The following is a 10,800-nucleotide window of genomic DNA, read 5'->3' as shown; positions in this document are numbered from 1 at the left end:
TTTGATCGGACCACAAAACAGAGTTGGAAGAGGACTTAGGACTCCGCTTCTGCTTCCAAATCCTTGAAAAAGAACATTAACAGCTACTTTTCATTCCCAAAACAAAAGACATCATTTCTGCCGTGGACTTTACCCCTGACTAATAAGATTTCACCTGAAGTAATTTCTCCGGAACAGCATCAATGCATTAAAACCAAGAAAGATCCCTGGCTTCTTTCCCATCAAATATCAGTAGTAAATCCTTTTACAAAATTTTGCATGGATGTAAGATAAATGTTTGATTCTTCCAAAGGAAGAGAGCTCTGTGAGAGTTATACTTCTGAGTGAAGGGAAACTGAAGTCAGAACTCAGTGATCTTCATTCCCAATAGCCATGTCTGTACTGTGTGGACCAGATGATCTACTGTCATCCAGCACGGCTCCCTCTTTGCTGGAGTAACCACATTTCTTTACAGAAACAACCACTGGGCAGAGAGGGGCTAATGCACACCAACGCAGGATGCCACCATACAGGCCCGATGCTGTCCACACGCGCACCTCAGCACCTCGCTGAGGACCACCACACACGACAGGAGGGACACAACTCATGTACCTGCCCTACATTTGGAAGCAGCAGCCACACAAGACAGTGTGCAGAGATAAAGGCGTGTTTCAGAAGTTACCAAATCAGATATTTCCAAGAGCTCCAGCAGTCAGGCTGGGCAGTGAGGAGGAGCAGACAGCACCTGAACGCGCCACGACCCCAGTGATGCTGTAACGTGGGTATTGGTTAGTAGGTTAACTACCTTACTATATGTAAAAAGGAACCTCTTTACCTCATAGAAGTCTTTACGTTAGCAAGTCCCCTCAGCACCTGTCACCACCACGTAGTACGGCCCAGAGACAGCCCAGCGCTGTTGCTGGAGGCTCCAAACCTAAACTCGTCCTGTCTGCACACCTCACAGGAAGGGATTTTCCATTCTGCCCCCACCCCAACCATTTAGCACAGGGATGATAAACTGCTGTATAAATAACCTTGAGGTAGTTATATGTTTCAGTCTTTCCTTACATAAACATTTTTGAGGATTTTGAATTATGGGGAAGCCATTTACCAGGCTGTAGTAAAGGAGATATTGGGCTGTTGAAAAGAAGCAAATAATCAGGGTAAGAAACGTTTTGTTCTGCTATACATCTCTCTTTTCATACATTGCCAGGGTATGGTAATGAGCGGTGAGTCATCAGTAGAGTTTCACTGGAATGAAAAGGGGCAGAAACAGACCAGAAAGTACACCCTATCCTTTCAAGATCCCCCATCCCATAAATATCCAGATCTTCATTAATTAAGGCTTGAATATAAATTATTGTGATTATTGCAAATTAATGCTGGGAACCAATCCAACAGGGTTGTCCAATAGATGTCACTGAAATGCTGAGGCACATGCACTTTTCCCCACAATGCCACTGGGAGCCTTGTCTCCTTCCATGGCTCCCCAGCATGTACACGCTCCTGGCGAGGCATTTAACATCATGCCTCCAGCAGCTTTGAGGCCTTAAGGCATAGAAAGAACGAGGTGAAGCAATTCTTAGGGTTATTCCAAACGTAGCAGATCTTCAGAGCCTTAGAAATAGTCATCTGACACTTGGCAAAACCTTCTCCACGTATACAGAGGACTCAGCAAAATACTAGGAAAAGAGCTGTCTAATAATTGTTGAAAGAATAACTTACAGAAGGGTTTCTGCTTCAGTAAAATATCCTCTCTTTGCAGTCTCACCCATGTGGTTCTTGTATGGACAAAGTCCCATCTCTAGCGGATAACAGCAACTACAAAGGCCCACTAGAGGCCTTTCTGATTTCCTCTTATCATTAACACTGATACTATCCAGATGGAAACGCTGTAGCTATTGAGTAACACTGAATGGCATATTACTCGCTACTTCTAATAGTGCTTGGATGTAAGTCTCCAGCTAGGCATTCCAGAAGAACCTCTAGGTTAACTGAAACCATCAGCACCTAGTTATTCTCATTATTTGTGTTACGATAGCAACAAGACCCCAGTGATCCAGGATGCCAGAGGCTGTAGGAATAAACAGACTGTCCCTTCTCCATAGCTTTCCTTCCTGCAAGAAATAAAATGTCCTGGGGTCGTTGCATGAAGATCATGTTCTGTCTTACAAGGCCAGGAGTACAGAGGAGGCTGGGAAGCCCTGCTGAGCAGCCACCTGCTTCTCAAGCTCGGGATGTTAGAGCAGATCATCCTGGTTTGGAAAGAGGCATCCCTGCTGCCAGAGCTCAGGTACTTTCTTGAAAGTGTCACACTGATCCTTGAGAGCTGGTCACATCTGAAGTGTTCTTTGGGCCAGCATGGGAGGACAGGGAAGACTGGAACCTCACCTCTGGTTATCACCTGTTTTAAGTTGGACGTACAAGACTTCCAGCCTACTTTATGTTGCCATATGCATGTATTTTTGTTCAGGTACATCACTGACAGGACAGTTAAGTAACCTGGTTTTTTTGCAACGTATCTTCCAAGTATGCTCACCCCTGTGCAAGGTGTTGTTCTGTTCTAAGTGCCTACAAAAGCTTCCCAAACTAAATTTGGCAATGTGAGCTTCCCTGACTGCTTACACGGCAGTTTATTTTGTCTCGTCAGGGCCCGGCCCCACATCTCTACTTCACCCACTCTTCTCCATCTCTTGCACCTGAGTGTCCCCATCTGAACTCTGCATTCTTTCATTCCTCCTCCTCCACCTGTGTTCCCACCAACCAGGACCCTGCCCCTTTTCATCCACGCAAGGCAACCTGCGAGTCCTCAAGCCATCCTCCCCTCCTCGTCCTGAGCTGGCCCACGTCTGTAATCCTGAACCAAAAGCACAAATACAGGCTTCAAAGCGACGTGTGTGTGAGGCAACAGCAGCCACAACGGCAGCTCAGAGCTCTGGCTGCGCCCTTCTGCTTGCGGCTGGAGGTACCTGTGTCACGTCTCCTGAAAAGCCCACACACAGCGAGCCGGGAGAGCCTGTGGCCGCTGCTTCCCATTCAAACCTCTCATACAACACTTGAGCAGGGTCTGGTCAAGTGCGATAGTTGGAAGAGCCACCAGCATGTGGTCTGTATTTCCTTGCCTGCGATGAACATCTGGATGTGATCTGAGAGGAACCTCTGTTTCTCAGCTCTGTACAGTGATCGCTCCGACCTCTGAAGGGGCAGGCTGAGATCCCACTCTGCAGCTGACCAGCACAAGCACAAGCACAAGTCACCAGCACGAGCAATCTTATGTGCTCATAACAGGTGGCCACTGTGAAAACACAACGTATTTCATGAAGCTTTGCAAATCTCCAGGGGATTAACAGAATGATGTGGAGAGCCATGCCAGCTTTGACCCACGAGCTGGGTTCAGCAGATTGCTGACTGTGAGTGGCTGGTGGGATCGCTTCAACATCTGGGGGTCGGTCCTCTGAGCAGGACGCAGCCTGACGTGTGGCTGATGCAGCGGCAGAGCTGTGTAACCTGCGGCTCACGTCTCCCCGGGGCTGCCAACAGCCGGGCTCAGAGAGCAGGGCTTGATCCAGACACCACGCTGCCTGTGGGAATGCCTTTCAGCCATCCTAAACAGGCATCTTTGGTGGTTGAACTCCCACCTGAGACACTGTGTGGAGGCACAACCGAGAAAAATTGGTAACTGAGGTAGCAGAGAAAGGCCAGTTCTCACGAAGTCAAACAAGAACTCACTTTTTTGTCTGTTCTGCTCTGTACCGCTGCCTTTCTGAGATCGAGCCCGCACCTCCCCGTGCTCGCTGGTTGGCCCAAGAGGCCTTTTCCTCCTCATGGGCTTCTCAGCAGCACACCCTGACTGCAGGCGTGAGGCATCTGCAGCATGAAGGGCTTCAGAGCCTCTCTTGAAGATGAGGAGAGGGAAGGTCAAGTGCTTGTTTCCCTCCCTAGTCCTCCATTTTAAGCTCCGCTAGGTCACTTACAGAGGTGGACAGAATATGTTTCTTGTGCTGCTACCTTTTAAAATGTGGTACTTTTTTTTTTTAAAAATCTGATTTTGCCTTCTGCTCTTAATTTTCTCTCAATTTTGGTATTTTCATACACCTTACCTATATGACTTGCACCTTAGATTCATGATTTTTGGAAAGGCTCAATCCCAAACTTTTGCAGAACTATTTGGAAACCGATTAAAACCTGGAAAGAGAGACAAGCTGCTTAAACAGCACACTCCAAAAGTCAGCCATTTGGTGTCACATAGGAAATGCAGACTATTTCAAACCCATGTTGCTTCATCATTTTGACCCATTTGATCCTACAATTATCATTATTTTAGTGTTATTAGGGAAAGAAAAATTATGACCACGGCATGATGTGCTGTCAGCGTGATCCAGACACCCATTTGCTGCTTCTTTGTGCTAATTCTCAATGTTTCTAATAGTTTGGTTACAGTCGTGGCTTATGATAGCACGTCCGCACTGCGTAGCAATCAGAATTATAACAAATTTAAGTCTTTTAACTGCACTGTTCCAAGTGTTCATTAACCAATATGCTTATCAAGTTGTTTTATAATGTGCTCTTATTCTTCTGGCAGCAAAAGCAGTTTACTTTCATATGGAGTGGCAGATTTATCACTGTCATCTAATGTAAAAGCAAGTGAATGACCTCCATTGCTGTAACAGCCAAATAACCAATTTGGCTTGCAGTCCTTGTGTAGGACTGTGATGGAGCAATACATACCATAGGTACAAAGGACATACCTAAAACACGTGGTGCAGAACAGGGAGCACTGGGAATGCCACACAGAGTTGTTCGTATGTGAAACAATCACGCTCAGCCTTGCATTTTCTTGTTTGCTGGATGTCTGCAAGCAGATCCAGTCTCTCGGCATAAACGCAAAGTAACTTTAAGGCTGCTGTCATTTTCATCTGCATTGAACAAGTGCAGGAAAACCCGTACAGCTCGAGACTTTCTGGGGTTTCTAATACAGGTAGGTTTTCCCAGAAGAAATAACAGAAGCTTAGTGAATCTAGGACCAAGTCCCTTGCCAAATCTCATATTCCTCCTCCGAACTGGAGGGCTCCTGCAAGTACTTTATAGTGGGAAAAATACTAGGCACTGAGAAATCTGCCTCCTATTCCTAGCATTCCATTCAATTACATCTGAACTTTTTGAAATCACATTTGACATTAAAATTCAGTGTGAGGTAGAGATCAGATGATAGAAAGTACAGCTGAATCTGTTGAAGTTTCTCAAAGAAAAGCAATTGAAAAAGAAGGTAATATGAAAGTCTTAGACAGTCCTAATAAAGGCATCTGAAAAGCAGAGTTTTAATAAATAAACGCATCATGTTTTCATTACAAAATTCAGTCCCACTCATCCCATAACAATCAGTTTTCATTTCAATGTAACAAAATGTTTGCAACACCCCCACCACTGCCTTCGATTCTCGTGTAACACAAGATCAATTACATTGGCTTCAGAAGAAATCGTTGCTATCTTTCATATAGGCATACGCTCAGTACTGTTATAATGTTGTTATCTGAAACAGATTACAGAATCAGGTTCATCGGCTGAACAATCTCGGCCTCATAGTATCTTTTTCAGTCTAGGAGAAAATGGTCTGGTTTATTAATGGCTGCTGTTTAGGCAGAGTTTTTCTGCAGAAAAAATAATGCAGTTATATTGCTATCTCTGTGGCAACATACAGTACTTTTTCACAGAGATATTCAACTGTTCTTTATCATTTGTTGTATCTCCATTATCAAGTCAAGTCCCAGCTGAAGGAAGGACCTCAGTGTACTGGATTACAACTATGCAATAATATTTGTCTCTAACGTATTATACCCACCTGTCATGTATTTTCTTTCTCAGAATAAGCATAGAAAGAATAGATAATGGGGATGCATTCAGTATCTCTATTCAAAGGGGAGAAGTATAAAAGAGCAGCTATCCCATTAAGTAGTTGTTTCTTTCAAAGGGGTAAAGATGAGTTTGCATCAAAGATATTTCTACTTTCCTTTGTTACCACTCTGTTCAGGCAGAGACAATAGCTTCTAGTAATTTTTATAGTTAACATGGCAGAAAATTCTATTTTGGTTTGAAATGTTCATTTGACAGTAGCATTTACTAACATACCCTAATGACCAAAAAGAATACATTTGAAACACTTCAGGAAAATGTAATTTATTTCCTAATAATCAGTGAAAGGTGATGGCCAGCTTTTACGAGGCGGCATTCAATTCAAGGCCAAGTCTGTAGGGCAAAGATCCCTTCAGGCCACTTTCATAGCCCTTTTATATAAATATAGCTTTTCCCAACAGAAATTGAAACAGATTTAGGAAAAATGTAGAAAAACATTATAAATAGACACTGATATTCTCTTCAATCTGCTAAGTCATACTTGTTCCGCTGCTGTTTCTCTTTCTGCTTATTTTATTTACAGTTTCATTGTATAGATATCTGCAGGAAGGAGAGCTGAGCAAACAGCATTTTCATTATGGGGTGATCCAGGCATTTTCATATTTGTCCTAGATCCGATTGGAACCAATTTTTATGGAAAGAAAACATATGAAGAGTTTCAGTTGAGAAATGCAGAAGCATTTGCTAGGTGTGCAGTCATGTAACGGCCAGGATTTGTTACGGGACTCTGCAGAAGGGATGCCCTGGTGCATAATAACAAGGAAATTTACTCCAAGGACCTGAAGCACTAAGGTTGTAGTTCAGATAAAGCAAATCCAAACCAATCTATTTTATTTCAGTTCTCAGTGCAACAAGTTTGTAAATTTAACATTTTCCTGTGAAAATGCAGGACTTTTTATTAATGGTTGAAACCTTGTTTTTCTGGGAAAATCCCTAGTCAGGTTCAGAGGAAAGTGTATATTAGAGCTGCACACTGACATCTTCAAGGAAAATTAAGTTTTAAAGAAACCCAAGCAGGTTAAGTACACGCTCGCCCAGGCAATGAATAGTAACTGTGACTTGCCCCAGCAATGTCAGCTACTCAGCAGAGTGTGAGAAGCTGCTGTTTCAGCCTGAGAACTCTTGTCATTCACTCTACAGGATAAGGCAATTTGCAGAATAAAACAATCCAAGAGATTTCACCAAACGAGTTGGAGGAAATCATGATATGCTCATAAAAATCGTGTGAAAAAAAGAAAGGCTAAATCTGTCATGAAATACATATTGCTGCTATTCCTTCTATTGCCTTGGATATAAAGCTGTTTCAATTACAAGGTATCAAGGATATCATTAAACTTCCTTCCAGAACGTTAAGTTGCTCTTCCTCAGCTCATTTGACTGTTTTTGTATTATCATTTCGGAATTCCAGCATAAATATTTAGCCATAAGGAAATGTTGCGAGAAAAATATGACTTGTGCACAAAATGCTTCAATTTAAAATAGGAACAGTCCTCCTTTGACAAGGTTAAGTGCAACTTTTAACACTCTAAGGATGCCAGCAGATAAAACATAGAAATAAGAAGCAGGGAGCCAAAAGACGCATATGGAGTTAACAATCCTCTTTAAAACCTCAGCGGAGGGCTGAGACGCACATTTTTAAAATAGCGAAGCCTATCAGTGCTAGGGTCTTGTGAAATCGGGGCTGGCGTTCTCCCACACGGGAGCACCTTCAGCGAGACCTGCAGGGGACGGGGCCGCAGCTCAGGTTTGTGGGACGGGAGAGAGCAGCTCCTCTGCCTGGCCTCCGCCAGGCGTCCTGCCTTCTGCGCGGCCTGCTCCCCGGCAGACTGCGGGCATCGGGATCCATCCTTGGGGCTGGGGTGATGGGCGCTTCGGGGTCCAGCCAGCCACGCGAGCAGTGGTTGCGTTGAGCCTTGTGCGACATCGTGAGATGACACGGCTCACGCTGTTACGCCAAAATCTTGGCCGGCACTCCGACCTCTGCTCTTCACCTTTCAAGTTATTTGCATCCCAGCAGGGCATGGTTTAGCATTCAGTTGGCTGGGGAATTCAAGGGCCAAACACAGTTACGAGAAACTGTTGACATCTCTTGGTCTCAAAAGTCTCCTTTGTAATTACAGCTGAGTCGTCTCCTTTCCACTCCGGGGGATGCTGTCATACCTGTAACTTTGAATCGCGAGGGAAGAAGATGGATAGGGGTGACACGGAGCTGGGAGCATGCCCAATCTTCTCCACGATGCAACAGCTGTGATTTTTCATGACAGCCCACATTTGTGGTAAATCCCCCTACAAATCATACTGCTTCGCTGGGCACGACACCAGGGGAAGTCAAAAAAACGTGCCTGATTCTGACCTGCTCTTGTACTTGTGTACTTGTGCACCCCCACGTCGATCCACTCGCACTGCTGGATGTAAACCATCTCCAGTTAGGGGAGCGTTGGGCCGCTTATCCAAGAGCAAGCTCTCTGCAAGACAGTGCGTACACCAGAACAGTGCCTGGACTGGGCCAGTGACTTACACCCTGAAGGGGCACCTCTCGGGGCGCAGCCCTGTCCGCCGGGGCAGGATGCGTGCACGCAGAGATCGCTCGTTTGGGTTCGGTCACACCGCCCAGACCCGGAAACCTCCTTCTTCCGCTTGAATCTATGTATGTTACAGCATCATATACCATCTATGAAAGCTTAAGTTGTTTTGTATAAACTATGGATGCAGGCGCATGAATGCATGTGCATAATACAGCTACTTTAACTTTCCTTCAGAGAGAATTCTTTCCCTGTACTGGATAAGAAGCAGCTGCCGGCCTTGGGGCAGCGTTTTTTTTTCCTTATACCACATTAAAACATTGCTATTCAGATTGAATTTTAGTGTGAACCATATGATCACATTGATGCTTCATAACGTAAGTGCAGAATTCCCTTTTGGCATTAACGGTATTTATGAAAGAAACCAGAAGAACTTGTTCAAATTTAAAATGTTGGTAACATTTTGCCTTCTGGCTATTTTTAAATTTTTATTTCATTTCTGCTAAAGGAAGAGAAAAAACAGTTTGAAGAGATTTACATGAAAAAATATCAAACGATCTGCCACCCTGAAGGAGATTCTCACATAAAGTTTCTCTCTGTTGTAAAGGCAATGGTTTTCCACAGAGATTTTGTTGTTGTTGTTGTTACGGAGTTAATCTCTGTTTTATTAAGACCATTCTGAGATCATCTGCACTTTTCATTATACAAGATATGCAACTACTCTGTTAATGGCCGGCTAGAAGTGATATGCAGAGACACTGAGAACTTGTTTGGAAGAGACTGAAGAGGAAGAACACATATGACTCATACAAAAATGTATTGAGCATTGTGTTTCTACAAATGTTTCTACAAATTGTGTTTCTACAAAACTGTCTACAAGTCTGCGGAACACAAGTAGCCGGGTTCTCATGTTCTCTGTCAGAAAAAGCCCGTGCTGGCTCTGCATCTGGGCAGTTTGATTTCATTGGGGTAACCCTAGCTGAGAGCCCTTCAGTTTAACTGCAACGGCCTGGGCCTCAGTGCAGGTAGTGGGGAGATTTTCAAGAATAATGCTGGGTATTTCCTCTGGTACTTCTGTCATTCCGACACCTGCATTATTTCATTTCACTGTGACCATTGCTGTTACCCAAGCTATCAAAATTAAAAATACATGCGCTGCAGCTCCCCTTGACTGCTATCTTTGGAATAATGATTATCACCAAAAAAAAGGACAGAAAATATGATTAAGTCCTAATCCTGCCAATGTTGGCACACCACTAATTTTACATAGGTGGGCAATTCTGGCAAACTGGCATATAAAAATTTGTTGCGTTTATGCATTCTTTCAGTATTACTATTACGATACAGCAACTTTATTTTTCCAAATCAATGTTCAAGATGCAAATGATGATGTGTGCATTAGGAAACAACAGGAAAAGATGAGTGTTGAAGGCAGCAATATGAGCCCCTGGTTTTGATGAATTACAATCACTAGGACTTTTTATAAAAATTACTCTTTAGTCAGAATGTCAAAGCGAAGTGCTTAACTCCAGATCCTAAATACAGCTGTGGGCACCTGATGGAAATGCACTGCTCTCAGAGCTGCTAAGCACACACAAATTTTGCTGAAGCTAAAAGGTGGCTGAAACAGAAGCCAAGTGGAAGAACTTTCTAAAAATCAGGTTTGCTTTCTTTGGCAGCTTCAGGAGCAGTTGGAAATGAGTTCTAACCCTGTTGTTTCCGTGAAGCTCTCTCATGGCTGTGTTGTGCAGAATAACAACTTCAAGGTGGCTTAAATGGCTATGAATTTCCTGCAGCAAGGTCTCCATAACAATGTTTAATATATGACTATAAAATTACAGACAATGTTGTTTACATCAATAGCACTTACTATGACCTAACAAATTACCCTTTATTCATTAAATCAATAGTTTCCAAACTTAATTTTCCCCAAGGACTGGAGTCTTTGCTGAAACATTGTTATGGAACTAATAATGGTATTATTATGATGATAGACCAAAACTATCATAATCCATATCACTGAATTAATATCTTCATGATTCCTGGATGCCTTTTCCCACCTCACCCAGACACCTCTCTTATTCCTGCTTCAACCTTCCAATGCCCCATCTTAAAATCTCAACCATTTTTCCCTATGGGGTAGCTGGTACCCCCCAGAAGCCACTTCTCACCACGTCTTGAGCATCTCATTCCTTTCCCAGGCACTGCTCCCTGTTTCATCCTTAGGGGGATTTCTGGTCATTTGCAAGTTTGCTCTCAGGGAAGACGCCCCCCCTCCGTGGGACAAACCCCTCCAGCCAGAGGTACCACATCTGGGGCATGAAAATCCTGGGGCATGGTCACTGCTCCGCTTGGGTGAGCCCCATGCGTGCTCCCAGAGAGGGCAGTA

The sequence above is a fragment of the Accipiter gentilis genome, chromosome 11 (genome assembly GCF_929443795.1).
Source record: "Accipiter gentilis chromosome 11, bAccGen1.1, whole genome shotgun sequence".
NCBI lineage: Eukaryota > Metazoa > Chordata > Aves > Accipitriformes > Accipitridae > Astur > Astur gentilis.
This window is presented reverse-complemented; position numbering follows the sequence as displayed.